General features: G+C 35.7%; 1 pseudogene; it reads right to left on the reverse strand.

Moving 5' to 3' along the window:
• LOC131063532 (uncharacterized) overlaps positions 1-2356 on the reverse strand; it is a 3034-nt pseudogene extending 678 nt beyond the window's left edge.
• Positions 2357-17907: the final 15551 nt, after the last annotated feature.

Here is a 17907-nt window from a genome sequence, read left to right on the forward strand (position 1 = left end):
TATTCCATTGCTAAGCATTGCAAGTCATGATCTAAGCCATGTTCTACAAGAACCTTGGCTTTTCCCCCTTTCAAACGAATTCACAAATTGCTTCTCCATTATATAAAATTTGCTGAATTGTTTCTTGCACTTGCTTGAGTGGCATGGCCTCCATGAGATGTTCTGGTTTGATGCCAGTGATATCATATCTACAAATGATATCCATCCATATAAATGATAAATTCATATAGTAATGGCAAGCTAACAAAAAAAGTGAGTTGGAAACATTTTATAACCTATAATTTGTGATTGGAATTGGAGGCTTGACATAACAATGGAAAACCACTTTTTCTTCCTCGTTCACCAAGAAGACTCGTGCACAAAGATCTAGAGACCCATCCTGACCACCACCCACCATCTCACAATCCAGTGCAATGGCAGAAATCTGCTCCTTTTCTGCTGGAATTCTTTTATTCACCGAGGAAATCCGTCCCTCAGTAATCTGTATGGATCAAAGATTATGAAACGAAGATTCCTTTGGAAATAATGACTAATCAGCAAAAAATGGAGTATTATTCATTGAAAAAAGAATGAAAAACAGAAGGTTATATAGTTTTAGCCACTCTTTTTTCATAAAATAATTATTGAAATTAGGGCATTCTTCATTGAAAAAAAGGAATGAAGAAATAGAAGATTATATATTTTTACCACTGTTTTCTTAATAAAACTATCGTTAAACTTTGGAATTAAAAAAACAGAGCTGCAAATTCATTAAGAACTTACAGGAGGTAGTGGTGGCAGAGATTGACATGCTCCTCGATGATAAATGAGTTGTTCTACAGTGGGGAAAACTTTGAGACAGAGGCTGCATCCCCTTTCACTGAATTGTTTAGCACACTCAGCTTTGGGTAATGGACCTAATCAAGAACAGTTCAATACCATAGAGTATTAAATAGTTAAAATTGGAATTAGGGGATATTCATTATATGCTACTGAATTAAAAATATCTTAATCTTTTGATATGATGCAGTGGTACTTTATAAGCCCCACTTCTAAGGATTTCGAAAGAGCTTACACTAAATTCTAGTTTTTACCCGTGTGATTCTCCTTTACATGAAAAAGAGGGAAAAAGATGATACTATGATAATGGAGAACATAAAAGGAAAACATAACAATCAAATGTTCCCTCAGTGAATCGTAGAATCTGCAATGCTTTTTGCAAATAGCACAAATTGGTTGATGTGGAGAATGATAAGAAATTTTCATGTGGTCAACTAGATGCTCCACTTTGTTGAGCTGTCTGAAGCATGCTGCACATTTATGCCTGCAAGTTACAAATAAACTCATCTACATAAGTACTAAATAGTCTCACTTTAAGCTAGATCTTCGTAGCAGCCTTATAAAGTCCAATCATTTTAACAACTCTTAAAACTAGAAATATCCTTGCAATAAGTTCACTCATGAAAGTTGTCTGGCATATTTATTAGACAGGCAATTGCATGCAATCAATTTGAATTTTGGATAAAGAAACTCCCTTGTTGAATTATTTTAATTGTGGGAAAATTATGGTGTATGGGAGAAAGGATATCATAGGCCATAATGGCTAGCACTAGTTAGCAGATTAAATATTAAAAACATTTTCTTTTATAACATTTATTAGTATATTTTCTTTAAGATTGAAAAATTGTTGATATGGAGATTCTTAGGCAAATAGTGAGGATGAGGCTTCACTTTACGACTTAAATCACAAGATCTACTAAACATCATTGATAGAGAACTCTATACCTTTTAAAAATAAATGAACAGAAAAAAATATGTTGTAATTTTATGCCTTTCAAAATCTTATGTAAAGATTTCAAATCACTTCCAATTTTTAACAGCAGCTTATTTATTAAGGTCCATGCTTACAAGTTTGATTTCAGGGTCCACATCAACAAATATGATGTCACATCATCATGTTTTTTGTTCAGGTATTCAAAAAGATACAAAAGAGAGTATATCATTAGTTATGTTAAGTTATAATTGTTCTACATTAAATCATGTTTTACTGGTGCATTGATGTGACATCACATGGTTTGCTATTTTTTAGATTAAAAAAATACATTTCAATCTATTATGAATACTCATGATCAACACTAACAATTTTAAAGTCACCACTACTATTACTATAAGATTAAAATATTAGACATTAAAACAACAAAACTATCATATCTATTAGACTATACTCAACTACTTAACCTTTAACATCAAGGAGTCACAACTATTAGAACATAAGAAAATAAAAATTGCAAGATTACATAGAAACAAATTCCAACTTTTAATCAATTGCACAAGAAGAGCACCTCAGCGATTCAGTTGACTCCTGAGCGTGGTCCATGAGCTTCAGTGGAGTTAGAGCTCTTCAGATATGGAGGTTGGAGCAAAGGGGGCTTTATATTTCCACAATTATTCTCTTCAATGGTAGCTTTTGAGAAAGGATGATGACCAAAAACACACTCGACCAGCCTATTCCACAACAGTTAGCACTACTATTCAAAGAAATGCTCATCGCTATATGCTACTGAGTGATATTTTAAATTCAAATTTATTGTTAGGGAGTACATTGTTTAAATAGTAAATGAAAATCTGGGTTTAGTTGTTGAACGTTTTTTATTTGATTAAATAGGCAACAAGGGTGTCAAATTTTTATAAAAAATTGCTTCAAGGCAAATCAAAACAAATTTGCATTGGTTAGAAAAAACAAATCAACAATACAAATAGTTTTTCTTTCATTGAAATAGTGTCTTAGCTTGTGATACCTAGACACTTCGACCTCAAACATCTCCCTACCATGATAACAGCCACAAAAGTAGATTGCGGTTAGTTGGTGGTGCTCTACTTCACCTTCCCCCTAGGGTGCTACTTGTGGGTGGCCTTCAAAGAGAGATTTTGTGGGTCAAGTAGTGGTACTTCTAGGTAACCACTTATTGATTCTCCCAAATGATTTCTTTAACTAATGTTGGTTGTTTCTCTATCTTCTATTGAAGATAAATACAAAAATGAAGTTGATGAAGGATGAGATCACGTAATGTCACTTCGAAACTTGCCGCCTCCTACTACTACTATTGGACTCATTGCTTAGCAACTTTTATTTTGCTTTTTGTTTCTAATATTGAACTCAACCTCATTTGACTCTTGGGGTGTGATCTTTTATCCATCTATCTATTTTTTTATGAACTCAACCTTTAATCCCTTTTATGGACTAATTTCTTAACTTGTATCAAATAACTATTCCCATTCTTTTTCTTTCTAGCGTAGGTATTTAGGCTTTACCATTATGGTTTGGTTTTCAAGAGTAAAGACAAATACACTATTTTCAATGTAGATCCACCCATCTACTCTTATACAAATACTACTTCTATGAAAAATATTAAAGATAAAATCTTTTCTCAATTGACTGCTTTAATGTTGTGTTTGTTTGTACTTAGTTATCACTCTTCGCAATGATGTTTCCTTTAACAACCTAAATAAATACATTCTAATGTGTTTTTTCAAAGGAAATCAATCCTCCAATATAATCCTTTAGAGCTTGATCAAACAAATTGAAACCCCATATACTACAAACATTACCTATGAATCTAATGATTATTTTGGTAAGATAGCTTTGATGTGAGTGCAAAGGCCCCCACAAATATAATATTCTAGATCAATCTCAACAAATTACCTCTAAATTTAAGGGCAAAGCCTATGCTAAAAATGATTATAAATACTATAGGAAAATTTATTTCCTAACAATTGTATGGTCATAATTACTTCCAAATCCAAACGGTTTTCTCTTTTGTTGTAATGTATACAATTTTGCATCTCATATGACTATAATGATAATGAACATGAGGTAGAAAATATGAGAAGTTAATTTTTTAGACAATATTTTATATTTGTATATATAATAGAATATATGTATATAATAATTGAATTCATTGTTTTTTCATTTGATTAGGTGTCACATTCCCTTAGGTTTGTATATACAATCCTCACAATTGTACTTTGATGTTGGCTATCCAAATTTTTATTTTTGTAAAAATATATCAAAAGAATATGAATTGCAAGAATACTCTTCATCAAGTCTATATATTTTAAAATAGAATTATATAAATACCACTACAACGTCCAACAATATCTTATCTATCTAAGTCTATATATTTTAAAATCTAAACATATTAAGATTTTGATCTTTAATTATTTATAGTAGTGTCTTCATTTTTTACCTAAATCATATAATTATTTTTTCTTCTAATTCTAGTTCCATTCATCTAAGTTTTAAAAGATTATATTCTCACATTCTACGCTTCATTTAACACACAATTAAAAAATACAATGATTATTTCTCTCAAAATGGGGAGTGAAGCATGCTTTTTTTTAATATTTTAAGATGGGTCCCCTTAGAAAATTAGTAGAATTAATATATTCATTAAGAAATTAGAAAAAAATAGTTTTATATGATGTTAGATAACTTTTCATTAATGATGAAGAGGATGATGAGGGGACGAAGACTGAGAGTGATTATGTTACCCCTCCGCCAAAGAAGAAAAACAAGCGGAGCCCTGTCATCACCGAAATCAGCCCAGATAAAGGGAATGATTCTCTTAATGTTCAACCCAACCCTCAGGACCCCAATAAATCAAGAGATGATGTTGAAGAATATGGGAAGATGGTGAAGGAAGGTGATACTCTTCCTCCCAATGCTACAGATGTTAATGTGGAGACCCTGGATAATTATGCCCCTGAGATCAACATTGATTGCAGAAACTCTCCTTTAACCATGTTGAATACTAGCAAAGAAACATCGAGATCAACATCCAAGGCTCCGCAAGCTTCGGAATGGGTTCAGGAAGATCAGTAGAATATGTCTCAGGCAAGCGGTAATAAAGGAACAACCAGTAACAAGAAACTGTCATGGTAAGCGGTAGCGATATCTTATCGAAAAGTGATCCAAAAGAGATGCAGTTTGAAAGAAAGAAAGATAATCAAGTCTTCAAGTAGAATCCAACTCCACAGGATCTGACGAGCCAAAACTGGGACACACAGAAAGGAAAACTAAAACTGCAAACAAAAAACAAAAAACAAAACATAAAAGAAAATGTTTTTAGTTGATTCAAGATTGTTGTGAACCGGGGATGCTCCTGCATAAGACATCCAGGGTTAATGAAAAAGTGAGCCTCTCACTTTGCTGGGGTCAGAGGGGAACCAAGGCGGTCTACCTCCTCCTGATAAATCCAAGATGAATCCTCAATTGGTCTACTATTCCACTTCACAAGATAATCTTTGTACTGACTATTCTGGGTACTGTGCCCAGTCCTACTATCCAAAATCTCTTCAATCTGATCTGGTTCCTTTCAGGGCAATTGTTTCTCAAGATCTACAATATTGTCCTCACTGAATTTTGGTTCAAGGTATTCATGAAGATCTTCAATGTTGAATATAGGTGAAATACTTAGACTATCCGGTAGCTCCACTTCATATGCATTTCCAGAACTGAACTTCCTCAAAATCTTACAGTGTCCAAACTTCTTCATCTACAACTTGTTATAAGTTCCAACCGGGAATCTCTCTTTTCTCAAGTATACCATCACTTCATCGCCAACTTCAAATTCCTTGTCTCCTCTTCTCATCTGCCTTCTCCTTATATTTGCTATTCATGTCTTCCAAATGTTGTTTAACTTGAATATGCAATGCTGCCATGTGATCTGCAAATTATTCTGCTTCTAGACTCTTTCGGTCTTCACTACTAATGTCTTTCAATTATGCTATTCCTCTAGGATGCACTCCAGTAACAATCTCAAAAGGTGTTTTTCCGGTACTTCTATTCACTAAATTGTTATAGGAAAAATCTTCTTGTGCAAGGATCAAATCCCAACTTCTGGTTTTATCTCCCACTAAACATCTCAAAAAGTTTCCCAAACCCTGGTTAACTACTTCACTCTGTCCATCAGTCTATGGATGAAAATTAGAACTGAACTTGAAATCTGTCTTCATCTTCTTCCAAAGTGTTCCCCAAAAAGAAAAAACAAAATTAGTATCTCTGTCTGAAACTATGCTCTTAGGTAATCCATGCAATCTTACCACTTCCTTTAAAAATAGGTCTCCTACATGCAATGCATTTGATGTCTTCTTACAAGGTATGAAATGAGCCATCTTTGAAAATCTATCCACTACCACAAATATAGAATCATTCCCTCTTGATGTCTTAGGTAATCCAAGTACCAAATCCATGCTTATATCCTCCCAAGGTCTTACTAGTATTGTCAAAGGTTTATACAATCCCACATTCTAACTACTACCTTTTCCTACTTGACAAACTCTACAACTCTGCACATATCTCTTAACATCCTTATGAATCTGGGGCCAAAAGTACTGCTCACTCACCAATGCAACTGTTTGATCAATGCCAAAATGTCTAGCTAAATCTCCACTATGTCTCTCTTTGATTAGGCTCTCTCTCATGGAAATGTTAGGTATGCATAATTGAACTCCCTTGAATAACATCCCATCTTGAATGAAATAATCCAACCGTTTGCTTCTATCAACCATAATCAGTTCTCTACATGCTTTCCAAGGTTCTGCAAAATCCAAGTTTTCATCATACAAGGTCTTCAATTCTTCAAAACCTAATACTGTCACTCTCATCTCTATTAAAAAATTCCTTCTCCTACTCAATGCATCAACAACTTTCTTAGATTTCCCACTTCTATGCTTCAACACAAAGGTGTAATTCTGTAAGAATTCTACCCATCTCATATGTCTCTGATTCAACTTACTCTGACTATTCAAATACTGCAAAGCTTGATGATCTGTATACAACACAAACTCTTTAGGCAACAAGTAATGTCTCTATTTCTTCAAGGCTTGAAGTATGGCATAAAATTCCTGATCATACATTGAATATCTCTTCTGGGTATCATTCAATTTCTCACTAAAATATGCTACTGCTCTCCCTTCTTGACTCAAAACTGTTCCTATTTCTATTCCACTTGCATCAAAATCCACTTGAAATACCTTATTGAAATTCGGTAAAGCAAACACAAGTTGCTCAGTCACTTTCTGCTTCAACAATTCAAAAAATTTGTTTTCTCCGGTGGGCCACTTGAATTTCTTCTAATCTCCTCTCATGGTTTCAGTCATAGAGTTACAAACTGAACTAAAATTTTTGATAAACTTCTGGTAAAAAATAGCCAATCCATGAAATGATCTTACTTCCCCAATGCTTTTCAGTGTAGGCCACTCAACAATGACTTTCACTTTCTTAGGGTCCATCTTCAAACCATCCTCAGATATCACAAATCCTAAATAGACTAACTCATCCTTCATGAAAGTACAGTTCTTGATATTGATCAACAACTTTTCTTCTCTCAACCTCTCCAAAACTTTTCTTAACTGCAACAAATGCTCCTCTTTTACCTTACTAAAAATCAGAATGTCATCCAAATATACCATAACAAACTTACCCAAGAATTTTTTCAATACCTCATTCATTAGCCTCGTGAAAGTACTCGATGCATTAGTCAATCCAAAAGACATCACCAACCATTCATATAGTCCTTCATTTGTCTTAAATGTTGTCTTCCACTCATCACATTCTTTGATCCTGATTTGATGATATCCACTCTTCAAATCTATCTTTGTAAAGTATTTTGCTCCACTCAAATAGTCCATTATGTCATCCATCCTAGGCAAAGGAAATCAGTATTTCACTGTGATCTTGTTTATTTCTCTTGAATTGGTACACATCCTCCATTCTCCATTCTTGATAGGTTCCAATACTGCTAGTAATGCATAAGGGCTTAAATTTTCTCTGAACAAACCTTTCTTCAATAGATCCTACACTTGTCTATTCGGTTCTTCATTCTCTGCCAATGTCAACCAGTGTGCAACTTTGTTAGGCAAACTAGATCTGGGAACCAAGTCCATGCAATGACTAATACTTCTAATAGGTGGCAATCCATCAAGTAAATTATCTTAAATGATGTCCTCATATTTTGTTAGCAAATCTATTATCTCTGTCGGGTGTTCTCCTTCCGGTTCCGATCTCTCAATCTTCTTAGGAATTAAGGAAAAACACACATTCTCATGTCTAAGTCCATCCATGAATTTCCTTCCATCTACTAAACAAATTCTTGTATTTGTATAGACTTCACTCTTCAAAGGTTCCTCCACAGGTAACAAGGTTTGCTTCATCCCATTGGCCACAATAGTGTATGTATTCTTTCTCCCATCATGTATTGTCTGTCTATCATACTGCCAAGGTCTTCCCAACAAAAGATGACAAATATCCATAGGCATAATATCACACAAAACTTCATCATGATAATTTCCAATTTTTAATTTTACTAAACACTGTTCACTTACTAACAATTTATGTTCATTGTGAATCCATGGTATCCGATAAGGCTTAGGGTGTTTCAATCTATCCAATTTTAACTTATTCACCATCTCTTCTGAAATGAGATTATCTAAACTACCACTAGCAATAACAACTTTATAACACTTACCGGATACCTTACATCTAGTCTTGAATAGATTCTTCCTCTGCAGGTGTTCTTCATCTCCTCTGATATGACACAAATCTCTCCTCATCATCAACAGTTCTCCATCTTCCAGTTTATTGTCTGATCCGTTGGGGTTCTCTTCCACCACTGTTTCCCTTTCGATAGCCTCTATCTTCTTACACTCAAATGTACGGTGTCCTTCTCCACCACACTTAAAGTAGGTTCCTTTAAATGTCCTCTTGTCCTGTTTGCCAAAGTTCTCATTCTAGTAACCATCCGATTCTCTCCTTCAGTAGAAATTTATGTCATCCTTCCGGTATGAATTACCTTCTTTTCTCACTTCCTTGTCCTTGTTATGATCTGTATTGGTTCCTATTCCTCCTATATATCCTCTTCCTCCTTTAAATCTTCCTTCGATAAATCTTCTACCTCTACCTCTCTGTCTCTTCTCATGTCTTTTGTTCAATTTCTCTTCAGCCTTTATTGCATACTAGTAAGCCTCTTCAACACTCTCCAATTTGATCATACTAAGTTCATCTTGTATAGGCATCTGCAATCCATTCAAATATCTTGCAATCTATTCAACTTCATCATCAACATGTCCAAATCTGATGTTCAACTTGTAAAATGCTTCGGTGTACTCCTTCACACTAGATTCCTTCGGTCACAGATTCTGCAACTTCTAGAACAAATCCACTTGATAATTCGCTGAGACAAACTTTGATTTTAACTTAGCAATCATCCTATCCCATGTCTTAATCTTTTCTTTACCTCTTCTCTTGCTATCAACTTGCAAATGCTCCCACCAAAGAGATGCATGACCTTTCAACTGGGTACATGCATATTTCACCTTCCTCTCTTCTGCAGTGTTTTCAAAATCAAAATACTTCTCTATCTTGAAGATCCACTCTATCAATTCATCCGAATCTATCTTCCCATCATATTTTGGTGGGGTAAAATGAGGTTTAGTGTTCATCCTACTCAAAACCCTTAAAAACCTTTCTTCATCCGGATCAACTGCTGGTAGGTTCACTTATTCTTCTGGGACTTCCTCTCCTTCATCATCTCTAGGCTATCTCTACGGCTTCTAACCAGGCTTCTATTCCTCGCAAAATTTCCATTACAACATGGTCTGCATTTCCATGCGCTCCACTATTCCTAGTTCCTCTTCACACCATTGATTCATGCTAGACCTCTGCAATTGCAGGTCAGATCAGCAATTTGCCTCCCTACAACAAAATTTCAGGACAAGCAACCTCCGGAATGAACTTTGCTCTGATACCACTTGAAGCAGTCACCGGCGGGGAGGGACCTCATGGGGATCAGTCCAAATCAGTCAGCAAGAGTAAACACAACAGAAACATAGACATGATGGAGATAATGCAGAACAAATAGTTCTATTACATGAAATTTGGTTACATCCAACTGGTAACAACCGAGTTACAACATACCGGCACACAAGCCTGGTAGAATAGGTCACACCGGGACCTTGAATTGAAAGATCTATCTTCTAGGCATAGTCTATCTATCTAATACCCCAAGAAAGATCAAAACCCAAAGAACAAGACCTAACATGCAAAATAAATAAGGTCGGCCTCCGCCAAGAGATTCCTCTAAAAAATTCAAAGGATGAAACATAGAAGGTCGACCACACACCAAGAAACATTGAGATCAATGTCCAAGGCTCTGCAAGCTTCAAATGGGTTCCGAAAGATCACCAGAATAGGTCTCAGGCAACTGGTAACTAAGGAAAAACCGGTAACAAGAAACTATCATGGTAACTGGTAGCGATATCTTGCCGAAAAGTGATCCAAAAGAAATGCAATTTGAGAGAAAAAAAGATGATCAGTCTTGAAGTAGAATCCAACTCCACTGGATCCACTGAACCAAAACCAGGACACATAGAAAGGAAAATTGAAATTGCAAATAGAAAACAAAACAGTAAAGAAAATGTTTTTGGTTGATGCAAAATTGTTGTGAACCGGGGATGCTCATGCATCATAATTTCCAATCAAGTAAGATTTAATAATAATTGGCCTTGGATATTGTGCTAAGTGATGGAACTCCATACCCTGTTTTAAAACTCCCATTTTTGTGCAGACCGGGAGTACGCTGGCAAATGAAGATTGATGGGGGCAAAACATGTTTGTTGCATATTTACGAGCGGGAGTTTTGTTTTTCAAAAATTAGACTTGTGTGGGATTAACCACAAACGGGAATGAGAATGAGAATGGGAAACAAAAAGGACAAACATGTGAGGAGGACCCTGTGAGGAAAAAAAAATTGCAAAAAATTACAGAGAAGAACAATAACACACAACACATGAGGTTAATCCATCCCCTGTCTTGAGAAAACCTCCTCATCATCATGAGGGGTTAATCCTCCTCATCATAGAGTATGATAAAGTGCATGAGGTTAAACCCTCTCCTATCTTGATAAAACCTAAACCCTTAGATAGCCAGGATGTGCATGTGGTCTCAAATACAAAATTTGATGAGAAGGAGGGTAGAATGGCCATGGATTGGAATGACATCCATGTGTCAGATGATTTAGATTAAAGGCCCTCAGAGGATGAGGGTCCCCCTCAAAAGCCCACTCCCGACACTACTAGAAGCAAGAAAAGAAAAAATCCACCTAGATGGGTAGTGAAAAAGTTGAAATCCCCAATTCCCCATTCCGAGAATTTGGGCCCTCAGAGTTTGAAAAAGAAAAAAATGGGGAAAAGGGTGGAGACGTAAACTAAAGCGGGTGAAGAAATTAAATTGGATATTACCCTAATTGTGGACCCGGAGGAGTGTAAAAAGGACGATATGGATATTGATAAGCTCCTGTTAACTCGACTTCAAACCAGTAAAAATGTTTTTGTTGAGTTATAAGTGAAATTGACCTCCTTAAACAAGGCATCAAGGACATAATTGACACTTCTATTGACAATCCAGAACCTAATTAAACTGAAAAAGCGCATGAAGTTGACTCAAAAAATAACGGAAGACATCAAGATTATGAAAACAGAGCACGAGTCTAGGATTGCACGCTTGGAAAAAAGGTATAGCGGATTTGATGGGAAAACTTAGGGGACTGGTGGAGATTAGAAAATAAGCTATGCTTATGATGCAGGAGCACCAAAGTAGTTCAAACCGACACCTTGGATTTGATCCCGGTGAGACATCGATCCTAGTATTCGTGTGCTCTTATCGGTTGGTTTTGCTGTGAATGGAATTAGGTTGCAGGTGGTTTATGTGACTTGCAAATCATTAAGAAATGTTATTTTGGGTCTTGTCCAATATTCCTGGAGCACCGCCTGATGTTTTATGCATTGGAAGTTGTTCTTGGTGATTTGGGCCGACGTGTTATTGTTTATACGTTTCACCAAGAACCGGTTGGTCTTTAGCCAACTTGATCGAGTTGTTATTGCTTGCGGATGGTATAAAGGTAAGTTTAGAGATTCATTTCAGGGACATAAGATAGAGAACAGAGGTCAAGGAAAATGAGATCAAGAGAAGATGTGGTTTCTAGAGAGATTCTGGTTTGGAGGGACTAAAGTCTAGATTAGTACAGAATAGCGCAGGCTGTTACCGGAGATCTATTTGTTGAGCAAAAGATCTGCGGATCTTAGATTTGTGTTGCATGGAATGTTTTGTAATCCTGGGCTATGGTCCAACATGTGTAGCTACTGAAGGTTTATGTAATTCTCTAGCTGATTGTAATAAATGATTTATTTATTATCAGTTATGTTGTGTGTTGCTTCTACCGGTTATACCTTGTGTTCTGTTACCGGTTGCTAGTATCTTGCATAGTGTTTTGTGTTATGCCGGTATCTTGTATGGAGTTTTTTTATGAGATGCAAGGCAGGGATGTCCTTTTTTGGATCTCCTCACCTTGACCGCACCAAGTGGTATCAGAGCTACTTTGTGAACTTGTTGATTGAGGAAGACCCAATTATGCACCGATTGGTTGGAAAGGATGTTGAGGTAGCTTATAGACTTGTTCAAATCGTTGAATGCGAGGCAGGGCAAGGCTTTCAAGTAGACCGCTAAACCTAGAGCTTGAGCTTGAGGTAGTTAGTGGGCGGAGACTTGAACAGATCGCCGAACTAAGGCAGGCTACAGAGTGGACCAGTAGATTGCCGAGGAGAGGCAATCAGAATATGTAGTCAGATCGCCGAACCCCTGAGGCAATTGCAAGTACCTACTGACAAATCACCGAACCAGATCAAGTGATGGGACTCACTTTTCAAATTAACCTCGAGATTCTGATGCAGGAGCATTAGAGTAGTTCAAACTGGCACCTTGGATTTGATCCCCGTGAGACATCGATCTCGGTATTGGCCTGGTATTGGTGTTCTCTTACCAGTTGGTTTTGTTGTGAATTGAATCAGGTTGCGAGTGATTTATGTGACTTGCAAATCATTGAGCAATGTTGTTTTTGGCTGTTCTTGGTGATTTGGGCTGACGTGTTATTGTTTATACATTTCATCAAGAACCAGTTAGTCTTTGGCCGACTTGATCGAGTTGTTATTGCTTGCAGATAGTATAAAGGGATGTTTAGAGATTCATTTTAGCGACAAAAGACAGAGGACAAAGGTCGAGGAAAATTAAGATCAAACGAAGATGCAGTTTTTGGAGAGATTATGGTCCAGAGGGACTAAAGTCTGCAGGGACTGAAGTCTGGATAAGTGCAGAATAATGCAGGTTGTTATCAGAGATCTATTTGTCGAGTAGAAGATCTGCGGATCTTAGATTTGTGTTGCATGAAATGTTTTGTAATCCTGGGTTGCGATTCAACATGTGTAGTCGTTGAAGGCTTATGTAATACTGTAGTTGATTGTAATGGAGGATTTATTTGTTACCGATTATATTGTGTGTTGCTTCTACTGGTTAAGGTTTCTTACTGGTTATACCTTGTGTTCTATTACTGGTATCTTGCATAGTGTTTTGTGTTATGCCGGTAACTTCTATGGAGTTTTTTGTTATGAGCTGGAAGGCGGGGATGTCCTTCATTGGATCTCCTTACCTTGATTGCACCAGCTTAGCAGTGTGAAAGGCCTCAAAAGGATCAACAAAAAAGTTGCAATATAGAAATCCCAACGTGCCAGTTTGGATCCATCTTCAACAACCAATTTGGACAAGAAATACAATGCAATGCAGACTTCCACAGGGCCCTCTACCAGGACCAGAAGCAAAAAATAAGAAAAAGGCAGCTCGAGATTTATTATGGAGGAGCTCAAAGAGATTAACAATAGTGTGATTCAGAAGAATGTTGAGCTCATGAAAGCTCTTAGTTAGCGGTATCTATTTTTTGGTCAATGAAAAAACTGTAATATAGAGAGCCCAATCGGCCAGTTTGAATCCATCTTTAGCAGCGAATTTGGAAAATAAATACAATGCAATGCAGACTTCCACGAGGCCCTCTACCAGGACCAGAAGCAATAACAGGAAAAAGGCAGCTCGAGATTTATTATGGAGGAGCTCGAAGAGATTAACAGTAGTGTGATTTAGAATAATGTTGAGCTCATGAAAGCTCTTAGTTACTGGTTTATATCTTTTGGTCAACAAAACAATTGCAATACAGAAAGCCCAACCTGCTAGTTCGGATTTGTCTTCAGTAGCCAATTTGGACAAGAAATAAAATGCAATGCAGACTTCCACGGGGGCCTCTACTAGGACCAAAAGCAAAAAAACAAGAAAAATGCAGCTCGAGATTTATTATGGAGGAGCTTGAAGAGATTAACAATAGTGTGATTTAGAAGAATGTTGAGCTCATGAGAGCTCTTAGTTAGTGGTTTCTATGTTTTTTTGTGTTGTAAGCTAGTATCTTTTTGTTTGGTCCAGTGGAGAGTTTTCCATGTTTTTGTTATTATTTAGTAGTTGTTTAGACTTTGGTATGCTACTGGTTCTAATTTTGTTGGATTTGGGTTTCAGGTCCTTGTAAAACCCGTTTATCTCAATAAAAAACAATAGCACACAACACACATTTTACATTGAAAAACCTTCTGAAATTATACGAGTTAAAAGGCACGAGAAAATATCTTTTGTATTGATTCTCAAATTTTTTACAGATGTACAACAATCTCAAAACTGTACATCAAAAGATGACTTGGAGCAAAATAAAACAACCAAGTTGTAGAGTCCTAATTGAAGACAACTTACTAAATATAGTAAATATGACTCACACTATAACTACATGTAAAACACATGTCGAAATTACCATCTATAGTAAGTCTCCTAACAAAATTTGCTATTTGTAGTAAGTCTCAAAAAAATTACTAGATAAGAATCTATGATGACTCAACCACATCTAGATGAGAATCTAATTTAGAATTCACATTCCAATAGGCCCCACATCAGCCACTCTAAGCGGTCAATGCTTCGAATGTGCTTTGTGCTGGTAAAGTCCAGCTGTCTATAGTAATATAAAATGCTATGAAGCTGAGTTGTAAGAGAATAAGAAAATCAGTAGATTATGCAATGTTTGTTTGAATGAGCTGAAGCTCAGATGATGGAAAGCCTTATGTAATGTTTTAGATCTAAATAAATGTAAATTTTCCTGTTTGTTTTCTTGTCTGCTCCTCCTTTATCCTTCAGTCGCGTGTGTGGGGTCATTATCTTCAAGAGAATATTTGTGGAAAATGAAAGCTCATGCGACGTGTTAGCTCTCAAATGAGGTTATTGTGGAGTCGTGGATATTCCTGGCGTATCAGATGTGGAGAACATTTTTTTTTCCCTTACCAGGGGAATGGGAGCTGATTCAACTAAACTGTATTTACTATGCCAATGGGATTATGGTTTTATAGATGAATTCTAAGTTCCATATTGACAATAACATTATTTTTTACTTAATCAGGAGATAGAAAGCTTGGCGTCTGAGTATAAGCGGGACCATTCACCATTCCAGAAATCGTATCTAAATTGTATGGTGGCAAACATGTCAGTGAAATGATTTATCATGAACTATTTGACTTTTTTTTTGTGGCCCAAGAAAGAAGATTCTTCCGTTGAATTATGAGAAAGAGATGGAGAGGAATAAACTGAATTTTGAGAAAGATATTCAGTTAACTAGTGAGCTTTATTTGAGTATGGGCTATATAAAGGCCCCGCCTTCGTCCAAGCTCCATATCGAGACAGCACAGCGCTCACTAGTTAACTGAATCTCTGAGGTGCAATTGATTTGATATCGGAGTTTGAAGCTTTCTATATTGTTATATATCATTTTTTTTCTTGATGTTATTCATTCTATCGAAATTTATCTGGTGTATATCAGGGATATGATGTTTTGCCGGTTCATAACAGTTTGTTTTAATTATTTTTGGATAAAATTATGTCCCAATATTTGTGTACTTACGCGTTGGATTATACTTAATGATCCTCATCGGAATAAGATGTTTACTTTAATATATTTTGTGAATGATTACGGCTGCTCTTTACGCTGTATAAAGTGAACTTTCATTTTCACCGTTTTGTAATTTGCAGGCATAAATTTGAAGTATGCTGTAGACAATTTGTTAAAGTGGAGCATGCAGTTGAGAACATGAAAAATTCTTATATATCATTCTCCACATCTGTTTGGTACTTTTCCTTTTTATTTTCTCCTAATCTTGTAATTCTTATTTTTCCTTTTTTCCTGTGAAGGAGAACCTCATGGGTAGAAGCTAGAATCCAATGTGAGCTCTTTGAACAAAGTACCACTGCATCATATCAAAACATTTAGGTCTTTTTAATTCAGTAGCATATGCTGAGTATTCAGTAGTTCTAATTTATAATTATTTAATACTATGGTGTTGAACTGATCTTGATTAGATCCATTACCCAAAGCTGAATGTGCTAAACTATTCGGTGAAAGGGGATGCAGCCTCTGTCACAAAGTTTACCCCAGCGCAGAACAACTCATTTATTACGGAGCAACTTGTCAATCCCTGCCTCCTGTAAGTTCTTAATGAATTTACAGCTCTGTTTTTGAATCCAAAGTTTGGCAATTGTTTTCTTTAAAAAACAGTGGCTAAAAACATGTATCCCTCTATTTTTCCATTCTTTTTCAAATGAAGAATGCCCTAATTTTATTAAAAAAATTCTGAAAAAGAGAGGCTACAACTATATCAACCTTCTACTTTTCATGCATTATTCAATGACTGTTGCTCAGATTTCTGTTGACCAATCATCATTTCCAAAGGAATCTATGTTTCATAATTTTTTGATCCATATGGATTGCTGGGGGTCGGCTTTCCTCGGTGAATAAAAGAATCCAAGCAGATTCATGGTGAAAGTTCCATTTACGAGCAGTATTTCTGCAATTGCACTGGATTGTGAAATGGTGGTGGGTGGTGATGAGGATGATTCTCTAGACCTTTGTGCAGGAGTCTGCTTGGTGGATGAGGAAGAAAAAGTGGTCTTCCAGTGTTATGTCAAGCCTCCACTTCCAATCGCAGATTACAGGTTACAGAATGTTTCTAACTTACTCTTTTTATTGTAGCCTGTCATAACAATATGAATTTATCATCTAAATTGGTAGATATTATTTGTAGATATGAATTTATCATCTCTGTTGGTTGCATAAATTCTCTAGTTGTGCATAATGGTTTTTAGTTTTATTTAATAATTTCAAAGATATTACCCAAGATTTTTAGTTGCTCTGTAAAATATTCTAGATATTTCATAACCATTTTTAGTTGATGTGTAACTAATCTTAGCTGTTGTGCGACTGTTCCTACTTGTAGCGCAATATCATTATGCCCTCTATTTATCGTTTTAGTGATTGATGAAAGTAAATTAAAATTTTATACATTGAGTGGATTCTATTTGTCTATGTTGATAAGTATTTTTCATATATTCTCATCTTTTAAAAACTATTGAAACACTTGGTAAATAATGATAAGTTGGATTGCTATATTTGATATAAAGATATTTTCAATTAAGAAGGAAAAAAGATTGATGGTGTTACTATTAGAAAAATTAAAAATAAAACCATCACGTTTTCTATATAAGCTTTCAAGACCTTAAATAAATAGTCTAGAGTGTAATCATTGAGGTGCCTAAAAATAAAAGTATATGCATAGATCTAGGGAAGGAATTATAAAAGAATAAATCATGTCTACATGTGAAAATTTGGAGCAACATTGCAATGCAGATCTATTGAATTTTAAGCAATACTTGTTAGAGCATAAGGGAATAAGTCTATAATGAATTAAGATTCTTATTAGTCTCTTGTAGAATGTGGAAAAATAGTTTATTTATATTTATGAACATAGAATTATTTTGTTTCTACATGGAATTTGATTTTGTGGACGAGTCTATAGGATCCTACATTTAGGTGATCTTTCATTGGATGTCTTGCATAGACTACATCAAAATGTATATTGAATGGGTAAATTAATGAAAATAGTGAACAAATTGGTATCAAAGGTGGTACT

The sequence above is a fragment of the Cryptomeria japonica genome, chromosome 4, assembly GCF_030272615.1.
Source record: "Cryptomeria japonica chromosome 4, Sugi_1.0, whole genome shotgun sequence".
Lineage (NCBI taxonomy): Eukaryota > Viridiplantae > Streptophyta > Pinopsida > Cupressales > Cupressaceae > Cryptomeria > Cryptomeria japonica.